Genomic DNA, 19,292 nt, shown 5'->3' on the forward strand with positions numbered 1-19,292 from the left:
AATGAGAAGTTCCAAGTTTAAAGTGAGAGTGAAATGATGCTGGAAACAATAGAATGACACTTGAAGGAGGATAGGAGAAGCTTCAAAGCCAGAAGGAGCCCAGGAGAGGAACCAGGCAGGGGATGGTGTGTAGACTAAGGTGGAGCCACCCCACAGAAAGTCAGAACTGCAAATCCTCGTGAGTTCATGGTGGCTGCTGAGGGAGCCCCGTGGGTACAGCACCCTGTGTATTGTTGGCCTTCAAGAAAGATTTGCATCGAGAGTGGGCTCCCTCCAGAGGATTTCTTCTGACTTGGGGCGATAGAGCTATACTACCTCCGCCCCTAGATGTGTCTGAATAAGCTACATAATGCAGCAAAGGAGACTTTGAAGATGCGCTTAGATTACGGATCTCGAGATGGAGAGCTTGTCCTGAATTATCCAGCGTAAGTAAAGGGTCATTAGAAAAGAAAGAGGGAGGTAGGAGAGTCCCAGAAAAAGACAAGAGAAGCAAATGTCAGAGAGATTTGTTTGAAGGGCTGGGCAAGAGTCAAGGAGTGCAGTGACGTATGAACAGTGGATCTGGACCTTGCCCTATCCTCATCATCTTGATACACTCAAGCCCAATGTCATGGTCACTAGAGGGGCCCTGAGAAGCTGGCTTATCCAAGCAAGCAAACCCTCCCCCAGGGCCCCCAGAAGAACTACGAATCTGTAGCACAGTGAGATCTGTTTGAATCTCTGACCTTCAGAACTGGTTGATAATAAATGTGTGTGTTTGTAAGCTTCTGAATTTGTGGCCATTTGTCACCATAGGAAACAAATACACTCAGAAACATCTCATGCATAAGAAAGAAGGGAACACTTCTGGAACAGTTACTCTGCGTCAGGTGGAGTCCCTCGGGGTGCAAATGGTTTCGTGTTCTCTGCTAACTGAGACATTGGAGGTTTGTGTCCATTCGGCAGCACCTCAGAGGGCAGAGCTGAGACCCAGCTTCCAAAACAGCAGCCACTGGAAACTCCAGTGAATACAGCTCTGCTTTGCACACGGGGGGTGGGGGCAGAGTGCTTCGGGAACGGGGATCCCTTCAGCAGCAACTTCGTTTCCTTTTGTTGATTTATTATAAATCCCATAATCTGGACTTTATGTTAAAGCAGGACGTTCAACCCTCCTGGATGGGGAGCAGCACAGGATGCATCCAGAGAAGTCCCATCATCTGTGGAAGAAGCCAGGTCCCCAGGGCGGGCTCTGTTCTCCTGGGACTCCTGCAGAGTCCCTGCTCCATTCATCCCACCCCCTTTTGCCATGTACTGGGGGTGTTTATCTTGATGTCATGCTAACATCAATGATGACCATTCCCCATGGGGATAAAGTGACCAGCAGAGAAGTGAGACCATAATGTCTGGCTTTTATGCTGTGGCAAGCTCAGAGACTCTGCAATGTTAAGAACAGAGTCTGAGTTCTGGGGTGCATGCACCTGCACTGAAAATCCTGGGGATGCTGGGGATTTAAGGCAAGGCACTGCCCCCCTGGAGCTTGGTCTCTTGAGTCTGAAAAAGGCTGGGGGGATGAGGATTGTTGACTTGCATTACTGTTCTGTAGTTTTCTTTCTCTCTTATTCTGAGGCATAACTCACAACATCTGATGCATGTCTCCTGGTCCCACTGTTTCCTGTGTCATCGGGCAAGCTGTTCACCTCGCTGAGCCTCACTTTCCACCTCCGTACAGTAATACCCACCTGTGGATCCAAACTGAGCAACCCAGTGCTTGGCTTGGGACAAGCTCTCAGAGAAGTTCCGTAGATGTTTGGTCCTCTTCCTCTTCCTCCTCGCAGTCATCACTGTGGTCACCTGGAGTTTCGGCAGCTCAGGGCTTCCCCTGCCAACACCACTGGCTCTCAGCTCCCATGGCAGAAGTGGCTCCGGCAGAGCACTGAGGGACAGGCCACCAGACCATCTTTTGGTCTATTGGAAGCAGTAGGCGTCCCCCATTGTTCCACTCACTGCATCTTCTACTATTATCTTGTGTGGTATTGAAAAGTTCTACCGCCAAGGGCAAAGTCAGAAGGACTGTCTGCCTTTGGAGTTCCTCAGGAGAAGGGACCTGGCCAAGGAGAAACTACTATAAATGGTGTTATAGATTGAATCATGCCCCCAAAATACGCATCAACTTGGCTGGACCATGGTTTTTCAGTATTATGTAATTATGTCCCATTTTGTGATCTGATGTAATTATCCTACATGCTGTTAATCTTCTGGCAACCTAGGGGTTAGGGAGTTGTGTTACCAACCCAAAGGTGGGAGGTTTGAATTCGCAAGTTGTTCTGCAGGCAAAAGATGGGCAGTCTCCTCTTATGTGGTTCACAGTCTCCAAGGAATACCCTCTGGAGGGTCCGCCATGGGTCAGTTCTGACTTGATGACCATGAGAGAGAAATGATATTAACAAGGCAAGACTAGTGGCACTTGTATTAATAAAAGAGGACATTATCTACAGGACTAGATTATTTCTTGAATCAATCTCCTTTTGAAGAATGAAAGAGATTAAATAAGTGAGCAGAGATAGCACCTCCTACAACCAAGAAGGAAGATGCAGGAGAGGAACCAGGTTCCCTACCCAGGAAGCTCCTAGACCTCCAGGAGGAAGCCAAGACACATGGGGATCCCCAAGGGCTGCCAGGCCCACACATGCTGAAAGGAAGCAAGGATCCCCCCCACCCCGAGCTGCCAGGGAAAGAAAGCCCTTCCCTGGGGCTGGCTGGTGCCCTGTGTTCAGACTTCCAGCCTCCAGACCTGTGAGAGAGCAGATTCCTGTTTGTTAAAGCCATGCACTTGTGGTAATTCTGTTGTACCTGCACAGGATAGCGAAGACAGAAAGCCAGAGAGCTCTCATCATCGTGTGTAGCACAGGAGATTGTCCCAGGGAGGGGTGAGTGAAGGAGGGTGGGAATGAGAGACTCATGCTGCAGCCTTGAGGCCCCCAGCTCTGAGAGGTGGGAGGATTGACATGTGGAAGGCTGAATAATAACACCCCACCCCCGCAAAGATAATCCATTTCCTGATCCTCAGAACCTGTATGTTACCTCACATGGCAAAGGGGGCTTTACAGACATGATTAAATGCAGGATTTTGAGATGAAGAGATTATACTGGATTACCCAGGTGGACTCATTGTAATTACAAAGATTCCTGTAAAGGGGAGGGCAGGACGCTCAGAGTCAGAAGAGGGAGACGTGAGTAAGAGAGTCTGGATCAGAGAGAGGTTTGAGAACACTATATTGCTGGCCTTGGAGATGGAGGATGGGGCCATGAGCCAAGAAATGTAGGTAACCTCTAAGGAAAGGCCCGGGAGATGGATTCTCCCCCAGGGCTCCCAGAGGAAGCCTGGCCACACAGATCCCTTGATTTGCTCCAGTGATGTTCATGGTGGACCTCTAAAACTGTGTGACAATGTATTTGAATTGTACAAAGTGACTCGATTTTTTGGTCGTTCTGAGCAGCAGCAGGAAGCTAATACACCTATCTGGCTGAAAAAGGCAGGCAAGGTTGAACAGCTTTTAAAGTCTCGCCCTCCCTGCATTAGCATTCTTGGCTTATGTGGTCTGCTGCTGGAGGCGTCCTGATATCTCCAGCATCTTTGTTCTCTCCTCACTTCATCCCAAGTCTCTTTCCCATCAGGGAAGGGCCTCTGAAACCTGCCTGGGACCCAGGAAGGGCCACTGGGAGTTGAACTGCTAAGTCAAAATTCACGCCTCTCTGATCCATCGGTGGTTTTCTGGGAGAAAGATGGGCAATCTCCTCTCATGTAAGGTAGAGTTTTGGAAATCCACCGATGGGAGAGCTGTAAGTCAGTTCTGACTCTGTGATAATGAGTCGTTTTGCTTTTATGATGTTTCTAAAGCAAATGAGTCAGATACCACCTGATTGTGATCTGCGATTTCGATTGTTTCATTTTCAGAAGTTGATTGCCAGGCCTTTCTTCCTTATCTGTCTTAGTCTGTAAGTTCTGCTGAAACCTGTCCATTATGGATATCACTGCTAGTATTTGAAATATTAGTGACATTCCTTCCAGCATTATAGCAACACACATGCCACAGTGTGACAGACTGACTGACAGGTGATGAAAATGTTCCATATGTGTTTCATATTATACTTCACAAACAAACAAACAAACAACCCCAACAACTCATTCCTGTGGGGTTGGAACTGCCTCATAGTTGACCCTCCAGGTTTTCAGAGACTATAAACCCTATAGAAGGAGATTGCCCATCTTTTTCCTATGGAGCAGATGGTGGATTTGAACCACTTACCTTTGGATTGACAGAGCAACTCTTTAACCATTAGGTTACCAGAGCTCCGTAGTCCTTCTCAAATCCCTAGAAAACATTCACAGGTAGTGTCTGACTTATGATATATTTCAGTTAAGATGAATCATACTTAAAACCATCTGAACATCTTATCATTAGTAACAGCTACATATAACATTGGAACTCTGCTGACCTAGTGGCAAGAAGCTGCACTGAAATCCTGAAGGCACATGGTTCGAGGTCACAAGCTGCTCCATAGGAGAAGGACGGGAAATTTCCTCCTCTGATTAACTGCTTCTGAAAACCCTCTGGAGGGTCAGCTATGAGTCACTTCCGACTCTATGGTACACAACAACAACAACATATAACATTGCAGTACAGAATTTGCTGATGTTATTATTCTCAGCTGTATTTCCAATCCTCAAAGACAAAGATCAGATTTAGAAAGATACAGACAATAAAAAGGCAATAGTAGGAAAAAACCAGCAAAACAGAGGGAGGCCTGGTGGCTTAGTGGGTAAGGAATTGTGCTGCTAGTCAAAGGCATGAGGTTCAAATACACCAGCTGCTGTGCAGCCAGTATATGGACCATCTCTTCTCATGCAGTTTATAACCTCTGAAAACACACTGGAGGGTCAGCTATGAGTTAGCGCCCAATGGATGGCAAATGACTCCAAAAATAAATAAATTTTAAAAAACCAAACCAAGAGAGAGAAAGAGGTACTTGGCTTATCTGAGGGCTGAAGCAGTCATTGAATGACCCCATCATCAGTTGGAGGCAGCCTGAGCTATTATTAGCCCATTTTCCAGATGTGGAAATAACATCTCTTGAGAGCTTAAGTTATTTATCTAAAGTCACATAGCTGGAAAGGGGCAGAGAACTCAAATTCAGGCAGTCTGGTTCCAGACCTGGTGCTCTGAGTCCTAAGAGGTCCCCACAGTGCCAGCTGCCTGGGGCTGAGGATTTCCTCACCAAATGGGGCCCTCGTCCCTGGCTGGGCTCCCAGCACCTCCACCCAGGCTCATAGGCAGGGAGGTAGGGACGGCAGCCAGTAGATGGTTTGGGGGAGCATCTGCGCCCTGTTCTGAACATCTGCCTCCATTTTGATCTGATTACCACCATCCTCTCTCCTGGCAGGAGCCAGCACCTGCTTTCCATAGTCTTAATTAAGCTGCATTTTTTGTTTTTATTTACTTAGCACGAGGATGGGAACAAGTGTCTCCTGTGCACAGACAAGGAGTGGTATGTGGAGAAGGAGGCAGGTGCCTGGAAAGACTCTTCTTCTGAGCCGGCAGTGCCTTTGACACTGGTAGTTACACCTCCTCCCATAAGAACCTTCAAGGGCTCCCTATTACCCAGCAGACTTAGTCAACAAGGGCTACATTTTCTAACATGTCAATCAGGCATCTCCTCGAGCTCAGCCTGAGTTTGACTCCTCACTAACTAGGGATTGCCTCCACTATTTATTAGTTCTTTGGCCTTAACTAAGCTACCTAACTAATGTTTCTAGAATCTTGGTATCCTCACCTGTAAAATGTAGTTGATAATAGTCACTATTTGCAATGAATGTGAAATATCCATTATTTCTCTAATATGGGGCTAGCACACAATAGACGCTTTGAGTACCTACTCATGTTTCATAATATTGTCCCCAACCCCCTATACATGTTATTGTTGTTATGTGCTGTCGAGTCACCTGTGACTCATAGTGACCCTATGTACTACAGCCCTGAAACTTACTCTATCCTGTGCCAACTTTACTGTCTCTGACACACCTACCTTCATTATCCCAGACACTGTTTCAATCCATCTCATCTCATCAATGGTCTCCCTATCTCACTCTGTCCCTCCACCCTTCTAAGCATGATGTCCTTCTCCAAAGACCAGTTCCTCCTTGCAACATGCCCAAAGGATGTCAGACAAAGCCTCAGAATCCTTGCCTCCAAGGAGCACGCTGTCTTCACCTTCTCTAGGACAAACCTGTTTGTTCTCCTAGCAGTCCATGGTATATTCAACACTCTTCTCCAGCACCACAGCTCAAAGGCATCAATTCTCTTTCTATCATCCCTAGTCATCATCTAGCCCTCTGATGCATGGCAAACAATTGCAAAGTCTATGGCCTGGAATCCATTTTCCAGACGAGGAAACAGAGCTACAGAAAGGTGGTTGGTCACTTGCATAATAAGTTCACACAGTTGACAAAGGATTTAAACCAAGTCCGTTTCTCCTCCTTCCTTGCTGTTCTTTATACATCTAACCTCCGGTTGGATTCTAGGGCTTGCTGGTCCCACGTTCCAACTACTATGCTAACTAAAAGGTTGGAGGTCCATCCAGAGGGCCTTGGAAGAAAGACCTGGGGGAAAAAAAGAAAAAGAAAAAAAGAAAATAAAAAGAGTCATTGAAACCTTATAGACGCTCTGGTGCATAGCCATGAGTCGAACTCAACTGTGACGGCAGCTAGTTTTGGTTAAGGGTGTTCTGATGGTATAGACCGCAGGGAGCTGGGCCAATAAACCAAAGGCCGGGCATTTGCCATCGAGTTGGACACTACTCAGAGCTGATCCTCCGGCGGGTATTTCATTGGCTGGAAACCCCACTGGAAAAGATCGCGCATCTTTCTCCCTTAGGGCAGGTGGTGGATTCACACTGTTTGTCTTTGGGTTGGCAGCGCAACTCCTTACCCACTAGGTCACCGGGGCTCCCTTTCTGCGATTTACAGTACTCAGAAAGTACAGGACAAACCCCTGCCAGTGTCTCTAGGGTCTCTGCTGTGCACCAGCCTGACCATAAGCAGATTGCAGGGGAAAGGGGGGGGGGCGTGAAGAAGAGAGGAAGGGGCTCAGGAGACAGCCTAGATATCTCCCAGACCCTTTCCACCTTCCCAAGGACTGCCGCCCTCCCTGTCCCCTCCTCCTCCAGGAGTTTTTTTTTTCCAGAAATATTTCTGGATTTTTTTTTATAATTTTTTATTTTTTTTTAACAGAGGTTTTGGATTTCCATTCATTCATTGCCGCAATTTTATCCCTTCCTATCCCTCCCCACCAGCTCGCTTCCCCCTCCGAAGAGAGAAAAAAAAATTTCTTCATTAGTATACAATTTCTACGTCCCTTCCCCCCACCCCCCACCCCGAGTACACTTCTCTATGCAGCCTCCAGGAGTTCTTATGTGGGACAGACGTTTCACTCTGCTGTGGGACAGAAGTTTTACTGGGACAGCGGGATACGGGATGATGACTCCCTCTCCCCCCCCACACACACTTCCGCAGTTACTTTTCCAACAGGTCAGCGAGCTGCCGAGCTAATTGGGAGAATTGCCGAGGCAGCAGCAGCAGCTGTGCGAACCGCACAGCCCATCAGTCAGCCATCAGGGCGCTAACCGGGAGCGGCAGCGCCAGCCCCAGCCCCCTCATCATGGAGGCCGAGCAAGGGTGGCGCCGCTCAGTGAAGTCACTGTCTGAGTTGACAGCTCTTGTGATGGTGTCTGATCCTAAGAGGCATCACAAGGAGAGGAGAGAGAGAGAGAGAGAGAGAGAGAGAGAGAGAGAGAATTAGAGAGAGAGAGTGTGTGAAGGTAGGGAACACACATGGGCTCTTCTGGGCTCACATCTCAGTTCTCCATTCATCAGCCTGAGCAAATTCCTTAGCCTCTGGAATTTCAATTTGTTCATCCGTAAAATGGACACATTAATATGGGCCTGCTTGATAAGGTTTGGGGAAGAATTTTAAAAGAGAGTATGTGAAACACTTGGTCAGTGCCTGGAGCACAGTGGTCCAATTGCAGAGTTTAGAATTTTCTAGGTCTTAACTTATAGCCGCAACCTTGCTTACCAAAAGTGAGGAGACTTGAGGCCTCAAGTCTTGCTGCAGAAGATCAAGGAATACAGCCTTCAACATAGAATGCATCTCAACATCAAGAAAACAAAAATTGTCACCACTAGACCAATAGGCAACATCATGAAAGATAGAGCAAAGACTGAATCTGTCAATGATTTCATCTTACTTGATCAACACCCTTAGTGGCAGCATCCAGGACATCAGGAGATGTATTGCAATGGGAAAGTCTGCAGCTAGGGACCTCTCTAAATTATTGAGAATCAGTGGTTCAAGGACTTAAGGTGAGCCTGATCCAGGCCATGGTCTTTTCAATTACTTGCTATGCATCTGAGACCTGGACAGTGAATAAGGATGACAGAAGAAGAATTGATGCCTTTGAACTGTGGTATGGAGAAGAGTCCCATGGAAGGCCAAAAGAACAAACAGATATGTCTTGGAGAAAGTGCAATGAGATGCTCCTTCGAGGAAAAGGATTGCAAAGCTTTGTCCTTCTCACATACTTGATTCAGCTTGCTAGAAGAGGCTATTCCTTGGAGAGGGACAGCATGCTGGGGAAGGTGGAGGCTCAGTAGAAGATAGGAAGACCCTTCATCAGATGGCTTGACACAGAGATTGCTGCCATGGGCTTCAGTGTGTCAGAAAGCGTGAGGCACGCACAGGATAGGACAGGGTTCAGATCTGCGGTTCATAGAGTAGCTTGGGTCAGACTCAACTTGACAGCACCTAACAACATCATCAACAACAACAACAGGTCTTCACTCTTCTATTCCAGCTGATGGTAGAGAGAAGTCTCTGAAAGATCCTCCTCGCTTTGTTTCCACAAACCTTCCACGTGCCGGGCCTCAGGGTTGGCGCTGAAAGGAGGATGGGTGAGAGTGGGACAAATTAAACCACACAGCTCCTCTCTCAAAGAGCTCACTGACAAGTTTCGTGGAAACCACAAAGTTCAGACAAGGGACAGAGGGATCGGGGGCTGCAGGAGGACAAGGACACTGACATGCAGACCTGGAACCTGGCTCAGGAGTGGCCCTGGAGGGGAGAGGTGAGCGGGGGAAGATGGATCCAGTAAAATCTGCATACTTCTCAGGGTACCAAACCACAATGAGGCGGGCAGGGCTTGAATGCCAAGCTAAGAGTCAGCTGGTTACTGCTCTACTATAAGAGGTAAAGGGTATCTGAGGCTCCAGCCTTATCCCAGTAGGAAGGTTGCTGGCTCAATGCAAATTGCATTGTGAAGAGAAAGTGCCTGGTTTTGTAAGCCCAATAGGACACACAGCTGACCCAGAACTTGGGGTGACTGCAGTTTCCTGGTGCTCACACGCAACAACTCCCTTTACATAACAACCCTCTCTGGTGCCTTTTTTTGTTAAAAAGGAAATATAGTTCGGGTTGATTGTCACAGTTCACTTGTGGTCATTGACTCTTCGAAATGGGAGGGACTTCAGACCCAGCCAGCCCAGAACTTTGTGGGAAAGAAATAGGGGCAGGGTCAGAACCTGGTCTAGGGGTGCTTAAGGCAGCTTTAAGAAGGCCACAGGCACCGGGACATGCTGAAATGTGGGGAATCCTGTCTTTTTGGTCCACGGTGACATGGGGGCACCTGGAAGGGGATCTTAGAGCATCACAACCTGTCAGGCAAGCAATCTCCCATGTCTCCAGCTTGCACAGTTCCTTTTTCATCCCAAGCTTTAATTCAGGAGGTAGACACTGATGGGGGGTCTGTAAGGGCCCCAGTGGGACGGATATGTTGGAAAGAGATGAGTCATTCTCTCTCTGTGGTCCTTCTGTGCCATTGGGCAGGGGGCAGATGGTCCCTGGGGTTCCTCTCCCTCCCGGAAGCTGGGAGCATGTTCACCACCTCCCCCTAGTGGAAAAGCTAAGAAAACCACTCTTCATGACTCTAGCTGGGACCAATTCACGCTGAGCTGACCCTTCAGGGGCTTGGGGAGGCTCTAAATTGGCTGGAAGGAGATTCCCACCTTTTCTAGAGGAGCTATGGGTGGATTTGAACAGCCAGAGAAGTGCCGATTTTGGTTAGCAGTGCAACTCTCTATAAACTAAGCCGCCAGATTTCCCTGAATTCTGATCATGGCTTTCTGAGATCCTGAGTTCCATTTACAGGTAGGCCAACTGAGCCTCTGGGAGCCATGAGCACTGTTCAGACAATGCATGTGAACCCCAGAGGCCAGGCTCCCCGACAAGAGCATGCAGCTCATCACGTTCCCCTCTGACCACAGCTAAGAAAGGATAGGGTGCCATGGTGTTTGTGCTGTTTGCTGACCTGGTGCTGTCTGCTCCAAAGAATCAACATTACTGGGGCCCACAGGGGACAGGTGCCCCCAAAATGTTCAGCTCCAAGGAAAGCCTTGTGCCCTTTGGGTCAGCTGGCCACCCTTGAGCCCATTATAGATACGTGAGTGAGACCAAGAGGCGTCCTGGTCTATAATAAGCAATAAATGTCCCCATTAGCTGCCCCTCCCGCCCTGGCTGGCTGGCATTGTGGAAGCAGTAGGTGGTGGCCAATATCACTTATTCATTACCCAGCACTTAGGCAGCTGTTCTGGGCTTCAGCCCAGTGTGCCTTCCTCCCTCTTCCCATTGCCAGGCTGCTCTCCTTCTCCTGCTTCAGCCAGTCCTGCCTCACACTGGAGGGACAGGGAAGAGGCCCCTCACAGCCAGACAGCAGCCCTGGGGCTGGAGTTCTCTTTACCCAACATCCAGACAAGGAAACCTCATGAGAGGTCAAGAGACTGTGCTCCAGGGCCCACATGGGTAAGCGGCCTGGAGGACTAGCCCCAGTCAAGCTCATCAAATCATCTGTCAAGCTCTTACACAGCCACTGGGCCTGCTGGGAGCTGTGCAGGGGGCAGGCTGGAGGGTCCTGGTCTGGGCCATGCAGGTGACTACGCGGTTGGTTCTGCAGTACAGGTCAGCCTTGCTCAGGCACACCGAAGGCTGCAGGCCCATCAGGCATTTCGGGTCAGACTCAGCCCGTTATTAGATGTGTGTCTAAGCACATAGGGCTACTAAACTGCCCTTGTCACGTCCTCACACCGGAGGTCAGGATCCTGCAAAGCACACTGTAAAGCAGGTGAGCCCTGCGTGAGCTGTGAGCCCTGTATGCAATGATGGCCCAGTTACTGTTTAACTATGACCACTGGAGCATGGACGAGAGCCGAAGACCTGACTCCTGCCCTGCAGACTCGGAAAAGCCCTGCCACTCTTGTGTCAACCTCCACAGACCCTCCTCTCTCATTCTGCTTTTATGTCATTGAGCTTAGAGTCACAGGAGCCCAATGAGCCATCTTTTCCTGCCTCCGAGGGCCAAAGAAGGGAAGAGATTGGCCCAGGGTTTCAGAGCAATAGGCAGAGGAATGCAGATTCCCAGTGCCTGGCTCCAAGCCCTCTGCCCTGCACTGCCAATGGTGGAGACTTGGGGGTCCTAGTTGACCTGAGCATATGCAGAGTATTCACCTTGCTCCCCAGACTAAAGCTTGGAGCAGGGGTGGCAGGCAGAGACTCCCTGATGTAGGTGAGCTGTGAAATGGGAGGTGAATATGGCAGGGAGGGGGTGGAAGAAGATTCTGGAGCCCACAGAGCTGGCTCAAGAGATGGGAGCTCTGTCTATGTGAGTGCAGGGTTGTGCCAGAATTGGGGCTGTTCAGAACGCGACGATCGGTTATCCTCGCCGTCGTGTGTGGATTACCCAATAAGCAAGATACACATGGGTCTGACCATGCCTCCCTGTCCATCTGCAATGCACAATTGCACCTGTCCCTCACCTCTTCAGAGGTGTGGTGAAACTTATGCAGAATTGCTCACCATGGATTAGTACAGGAGGCACAGTGAAATCTGTGCACGACTTGCTCAGTGCAATCCAGCACATGCAGTGTTTACTAGTTAATCTGCCTGTGCCTGCCCGTGAGTGGGTTTGCCTTGAGCAAAGCACTCAGCTACCTGCTGGAAGGCTGGCAGTTTGAACCCACCCAGTTCACTATCTGTTAGGATTTGGGTTTGCCCTAACCCCTAGTTGAGAACTGAGACTAATGAGGTTAAATGGCTTTCCTGACGTTATACTGCTTGGAATATGGTTCAAACGCAGCTCCACCCTCCTCCAGAGTCACTACAGCTCTCCTGTGCACATCCGACAGACTTAAGACAGGGATGTGGCTTCCACCTACCACCTTCCTGGGCCTAGACTGCGACCGCACCTTGTCCCCTGTCCTCTGGGGCAGTGGCTTGGCCTGACCACACTGGACCCCATGCACAGTCATCCCCCAGCCATCCTCAGGCTGCATCAGCAGCTGCCGGCTGAATAATTCATTTGGCTTGTTTATGCTTCCCTTCCTGGCTCTTAGCAGCTCTGAGTCCCACCATAGCCTCCTCTCAGGCCCAGCTGTCCTGGCCTTCAGCCCCCTCCCCAATTTGGTCACCAGAAGGCTGCTCCAGGACTGGGCCTTGCTCACTGACCATGAATTATTCAGGTTCATTTGGCTGGAGGATACTTTGAACCATGAGATCTGTTCCACTTGGGATGCATGGGGGACAGAGTTGTCTCCATCTCCATTTCCAAGTCCTATTGGGTCCAGCATCATCCAGTCAGTGATGAGGTCCAGTGAGCGAGCCTAGTATGTTCAATCCTGAAGCATAGAGACCTACACACAGCAGACACCCCATCAGCCAGCCAGGGGAAGAGGCATTCCCTCAGAGAGGCTAGAGGGTGGCTCTGAGTCAGACAGTCTTGGGATCAACCTGGACCCTTCTGCTTTCCAGTCTAGTGACCTTGAGCAAGATGCTTAACCTTCCGTACCATGGCTTCTTCACCTGTAAAATGGAAATGGCTGTGGCTCCCACCTCATGGGGTTCTTGTGTGGAGTAAATCAGACAACACTCCCAACAGCTCAGCATGGTGGTAAACACAGTGAGTGCTCTAGCAACACTTGACACCAGATTTTTCCTTCTCTACTATTTTGTCTCTCCCAACATCCCTAGGGCTTTTGGTACAGGACCATTGGGCCACTATTTTCTTAGTATCCCCAAGTCCTGGAACCGAGGTGGCTCATAATGGATGCTTGGCAAAAGCTCATTGAACAAATGAAGAAGGGAATGAGTGAGAAATTGCTTTCTGGAGAGGTAATGAGCTGATTTATGAGGCAGTGAGCAAGTTTTTCCATTGTCAGTAGTGTTCAGTCTGATCACAGCTCACCAGACATTCCGGAGCAAGGATTCCATGCGCTGGCCGGAGTAATACCCTCTAAGTCCCCTTTCCTTCGTTAAGCTGCCCTAGTTCTAGGCTGCAATGAGGAAATATGGACTATAGAGTTAGGGATGATTATGGTAATAGAGATGGGAAAAAATTCCAGAAAACAATAAACACCAAACCACTTATTTGAATCTGACTCATGGCAACCAGAGTTGAGCCACGTCCCTGAGGGTCTTCTTGGCTGGGACCTTTGGAAGCAGATTGACAGGACTTTACTTCGTAGAGTTGTTGGGTGGGTTTGAAAGGACAGCCTTTCAGTTGGAAGTTCAGTGCTTAACTGTTTTTTGCCACCCAGGGACTGCTAGTCATAGAACTAGATCTGATGGAGTTATGAAATAGGGTGGGAGTGAGGTGAGGAGAAGAGGTCCACTGCCTTAGCTGACCAGACCTCGTGCTGCCCAGAGTAAGGGACTATGGCTTTCTCTGTATCCCTCATACCTGACACACAGAAGTGTAAGGATGTCACCTTTGACTTTTGGTGGCCTCGTGCGTGTCGGAGCAGGACTGTGGTCAGCGGCTGACTTTTCAGAGGCAGATGGACAGAACTTTCAGCCAAGGTGACTCCGGGTAGACCAGGAGCTCCAACCCTTGGGTCAGCAGGGCGTTAGCCATGTGTGTCACCCCGATAATAGGCATATTCTTTGTGTTCTAACAATCGGATGGAACTGACTTCATGGACCCTGAACGAAGTTGGTAGAAGGTGGCCCAGGAACATGGAATCCTCCTGACAGGACCATTGGTGGAAAGTGGCCCAGGGACATGGAACATTGATAAGTGCACTGGTGAGGCATTCATCTGCCCTTTGACAGACTGGCATTTTGAACCCACGAGCTTATCGACAGGAGAAAGGTGTGTAAATCTGCTTGTGTAAAGGCAAAAATCAAAGAGATGCAAGTTGGAGGCAAACTGGACTTTCTTATACACTCGATGCAGGCCACACCCCCTTTGAAACTCCTCAACTGATTGGCTGCTCATGGCAACTCTCAAGAAAGGAATGATGGCACCATGTCAGACCTCATGAAGAGAATGACCGCATCAAATCCACCAAACCACCCAGGCTGACACACAGCCATAACCATCACACCAGCTTCTATCCTTTGCCTCAGTTTCTCCCGTCACAAAAATGAGTCACATGAGCTGGTCCCTGTGCCCTGATACTTTTCGTCCTAACTGGCTGGTCCCGGTGCCACTGCTGGAAGAGAGCAGGTGGGACAGGCCAAGCTGGCCAGAGCTCTGGGCTCCAGCCTTCTGGAATCTCAGCCGTGAGGACACCATGCCTGCGCTGAGGAACGCTGATAAGCTATTTTGATATTTCTGTTGCTTTCAGAAAGACAGCTTCCAAGATCCAAGACCAGGTGGTGCTGGTCTTTTTTTGGAGGTGCTAATTAATAATTTAACTTCATATAATGATAATTTTATCTTGTTGCAGTTTGTGGCTCTGTGATTATCTCATCCATCCGGTACGCAGTGCTCGGCGTGGAGTGCATCTCCCGCTGTCTGCGGAACGTGATGCCGGAGAATTTCCCCAGGGGAGAGAGCCCAGGGAAAGGTTGGTGTGGAAGGGCCCCAGGACCATTTCTCGGGCCTGCTCCTGCAGTCTGGGGGGTTAGATGGCTTTCTGAAATCTCTCAAGGTCTAACTGAGAGTAAGAGGATAAGGCTGGGGTCTTTTAGACTCCAGTATCGCAGTATCTGGAAATGGGTGTGGGGAGGAAGCCTGTATCACATACTGTCACAGTGGAGAGGACCCCAAAAGAATGTCATAGCTGGTACAAGTCCTGCCTGGGAATTAGAGAAGAAATAGCTTAGGGTCCCTTAGCAACTAGCTCCAGGGCTCCTTCCAGGTCTCCCTCCCTAGCTGTCATGTTCTTCTAAATATTTCTATTTCCAATCCTTTATGTACCTACACCCAAACAATGAGACTTGAAGCAGTCCAAGATCTTGGAGCCCTGGTAGTGCAGCCGTTAAGCACTCATCCGCTAGTTGACAGTTTAGCATTGTGAATCCACAAACTTATCCAAGGAACATGTGGAATTTTGCTTCTGGAAAGATGTACAATCTGGGAAACCCAATAGAACAGTCCTAGTCTGTCCCACTGGGTCTTCATGAGTTGCAACTGAGCCGAGGACTGTGAGTTTGGTCAACTGGAGGTTTGGCTGTGGAGCATCTTGAATGGAGATAAAGCATGAGCACTCACTCCCGGTCCTACGATGCTTCGTGACCCCAACACCAAACCAAACCAAACCAAACCAAACCAAACCAAACCAAACCAAACCAAACCAAACCAAACCAGAGCTCCCTATTGATGATGCCCATGGGCAGCAGAGAGTCAAGAAATCAAGCAAGGATCCCCTAGCACAGCTGGGAATCCCTCCTGCATGTGGATAAAAAAAACCCTCATCCTCAGCCTCATGCCCATTTTATCAAGCCATCAAAGTCAGTATGTCAGGGTCAGCTGGCTTGGAAGAGGCGGCAGGATGAGACCCAGTGGCTGAAAGGCCAGTAGGAGTTAGCTGGTGAAGAGTTGGAGAAAGATTATTCTGGATCAAGAAACCATAAAAGATAAACCCTGGATTCAAAATGATGAACCATTGAAGAGTCTGGAGTGGAAGGCAGAAGTTGGCTCTGGAGGACCCCCACTGATGTGATCCTTAGCTCTGAAGGGTTGGAGCTGGGGGTGACTTGAATTCTTAGATAAGGGCTTTGCCTCCAGGGGCCTCAGTTTCCTCACTGGTGATGTGGGGGATGAGAACCTCGGGAGGGCCTTAGAGCCCACGTGCACATTGAACCTGGGCACAGGACTCCTCTTCTCTGTCCACCTCGGCTGAGCTCCTCTCCTCATCCCTCCACCAAAAGCTGGGCTGCTGACCAGGTCCAGGCTGGCTCCAGACCATGTTAATAAGATGCTAATGCTGGAGACCAGATTGCCTGCCACATCAAAGCGGTTGGGGATCCTCCTGACAGCTTGAGAAGCCCCCTAGCACTGTGGGCAGCTTGAGCTCTAAACCAGAATGTTCGCCCAGCAATTGCGCCTGTCACTTCCCATTACAGCTGAGGTCCTCGGACCTGCTGGGGGGCCATGGGGTGGAACTAGCCATGCATCCTCCCAGAGCCCCTTGGGAGGTCGGTGCCTGTTCAAGAGGGTCTTCGGGAGCTCAGAGATTGCAGGTGTGCCGGTATCAGTTGTGCCCAGGCCAGCTTCCATTGGCTGCAGTTTCAAGAGGAGAATCAAACCCTTCACGCTCAGGACTATGTCGTGACCTTTATCTAACTCCTCTGGTCAGTGGCTTCTAACAGTTTGAGTTCACATGAATCTCAACGGTGGCACAAGTTTTCTCTCTGGTTGTTGAGAATTCAGAACCTCAGAAGGTCACAACTGAGCAGCTCTTAATGATCAGTAAACATAGGCTTTAAAAATAATTAAGGTCTTTTTTTGTTGTTATTTGGCTTAAAAATTATGTAAATAAGATATGCGCACAATTTTAAAATACCAAAATGCTTATAATAAAACAAGCACACTCTTTCCCCCACGCCCCCCTTCCTCCTTCCATTCTGGTTCTCCAGAGACAACGCATTTTTAACTCTGATTTCACTGGCTTCTTTTGCTGCCTGCCTTTGTATAAATTTAAGGATCTGTGGTGGTGCAGTGACTTACGTATTGTGCTTCTAACTGAAACCTCTTGATTTAAACTACACTTCAGGAGAAAGATGAGACAGTCTGCTTTCATGCAGGCTCAGAGACTCCAGTTCTGCTCTGTTCTGTGTTGTTGTTGTTGCTGTTATGTGCTGTTGAGTAGCCTGCAACTCATAGTGACCCTGTGTACAACAGCTCTGAATCCTGCCCTATCCTGAGCCGGTCTTGCTGACTCCAACACACCTAATCCCATTGTCCCAGTTATCGTGTCAATCCATCTTTTCTGGGGTCCTCCTCTCCTGTGCTGTCCCTTCACCCTTCCAAGCTATGATCTTCTCAATTGTTGCTATGCATCTTAGAGCTGGACGGTGGCTACAGAGGACAAAAAAGGAATGGATGCCTTTGAGTTACAGTGCTGGAGAAGGTTATTGACTACACCATGGACCACCAAGAGGACAAACAGGTCAGCACTGGAGAGGCTGAGACCAGGTCACTCCTTGGAGGCAATGATGTTGAAATCCTGTCTCATAATACTTTGGGCATGTTGTCAGGAGGGGTGAGTCCTCAGAGAAGGACATTATACTTGGGAAAGTGGAGGATCAGTGCGAGAGAGGAAGACTCTGGATGAGTTAGACAAACACAATAGTGATGGGGACAGATGTGCAGGAGATGGGGAAGTTGGCTCAGGATGGGGCAAGGTTCAGAGCCATTGTTCATCAGGTCGCCGTGAGTCATGGATGACTCAAAAGCAGTAACACCACCAACAACAACAAAAAATTGCCTGGGAGGAGACTGTCCATCTTTCTCCCATGGAGCAGCTGGTGAATTTGAAGCACGTACCTTTCGGTTGAGAGCGTGACTCCTTACCACTAAGCCACCAGAGCTCCCTTATTGGGTCCCTAGGAGTCAAATCAACTTGATGTCAGCACTTCCTCTTCCTTTTTTTCTTTCCATATTTCTAAATAATATGGATACGTTTTAACTCTCACTTTATAAATGTTAGACCTCATCTATTGACTTCTTCCCTGAGCAGCTGGACAAATATTTGCCTATTATCCACCCTGCTTCCTGCCCCCATTCTCTTTATACAGTTGTCCTAGTGTTTAGACAAACCCAGAGTGTTATTGAAGCTCTGGGATCTGATACCCTGACAATGGGCTTCGCCTGCTGTCGGTTGATGAGGACTTACACGCTGCTGTGAACAGGTTTCAGTGGAGCTTCCAGTCAAAGATAGACTAGGAGGCTTCTCTGCTTCTGAAGAGCTCCCTTACAGCACTCAGCAGTTCGACCCCATGGTGCCTGGGGTCACCACGAGTCAGTGGCCCCCGCAACAGCAGTTAAAAACAGCAGAACATTACAGTGTGGCTCACCCAAAGCCAGCAATGAGCTGTGACTTTACTACTTCTCTCACACAATGTTTGTTTCCCTTGGTGCGGCAGAGACAGCCTGCACTCATCAAATATCTGCATTTCTCAGCTTCCCTTCAACAACAGGAGAGACTACCCGTGTATCTGCTTGTTGTACCCAGGTGCTTTGTGTGTTACTATGATGCTAGAATACATGTCATTGGTATTCCAAATATCAGCAGGATTGCCTCTGGTGGATAGGTTTCAGAAGAGCTTCCAGACGAAGATCAGGGAGGAATAAATGCCTGGCAGTCTAGTTCTGAAATGTTGTTGTTAAGTGCTGTCAAGTCGCAGGCGACTCATAGCGACCCTATGAAGGAGAGTCCTCAATGCTTGGGTATCTCTCATCCTCTTTCCAGGTTCATAGGGTTTCCGGAGGCAAGCTGTTATGGAAGTGGATGCCACTCCTCCTTCCAAGCTTGTTTTAATCGGGGAGTTCCACCCCACTCTCTGTCTGCATTGGATAACCAACCATTAACGCATTCAACACATCAGTTCTGAAACAATAGTCAATGAAAACTCCATGGTTCACAGACTAATATCCCAGGGAGCCTAGTGGTAAGGCACTGCCAACCTAATGGCAGGAAGTTTGAAGCAACCAGCTGCTTGGTGGAAGAAAGACAAACAGTCTCTTTCCTTGCAATTCACAGCCTCTGAAAACCTGCTGGAGGGTCAGCTGTGAGTTGGTTCAATAGCACATAATAAACAACAAAAACTCCCACTCTCCTTGAGATGGGAAGGCGTTCCGAAATCAGTGCAACCATAGGCTCATTCACCCCAGTGGCCGTGAAGACAATGCAGGAACCAGGCAATGCTGTGTAAGGGATGCAAAATCACCAAGAGGTCAAGCTGACTCAGTGCCCACTAACAACA

General features: G+C 48.9%; 1 pseudogene; it reads right to left on the reverse strand.

Moving 5' to 3' along the window:
- Nucleotides 1-12,391, reverse strand: part of LOC102876080 — a 66,755-nt pseudogene extending 54,364 nt beyond the window's left edge.
- Between the last annotated feature and the right edge of the window lie 6,901 nt (nucleotides 12,392-19,292).

Source organism: Elephantulus edwardii, unplaced genomic scaffold (assembly GCF_000299155.1).
Source record: "Elephantulus edwardii isolate Elephantulus edwardi_28Jun2011 unplaced genomic scaffold, EleEdw1.0 scaffold00094, whole genome shotgun sequence".
NCBI classification, from domain to species: Eukaryota; Metazoa; Chordata; class Mammalia; order Macroscelidea; family Macroscelididae; genus Elephantulus; species Elephantulus edwardii.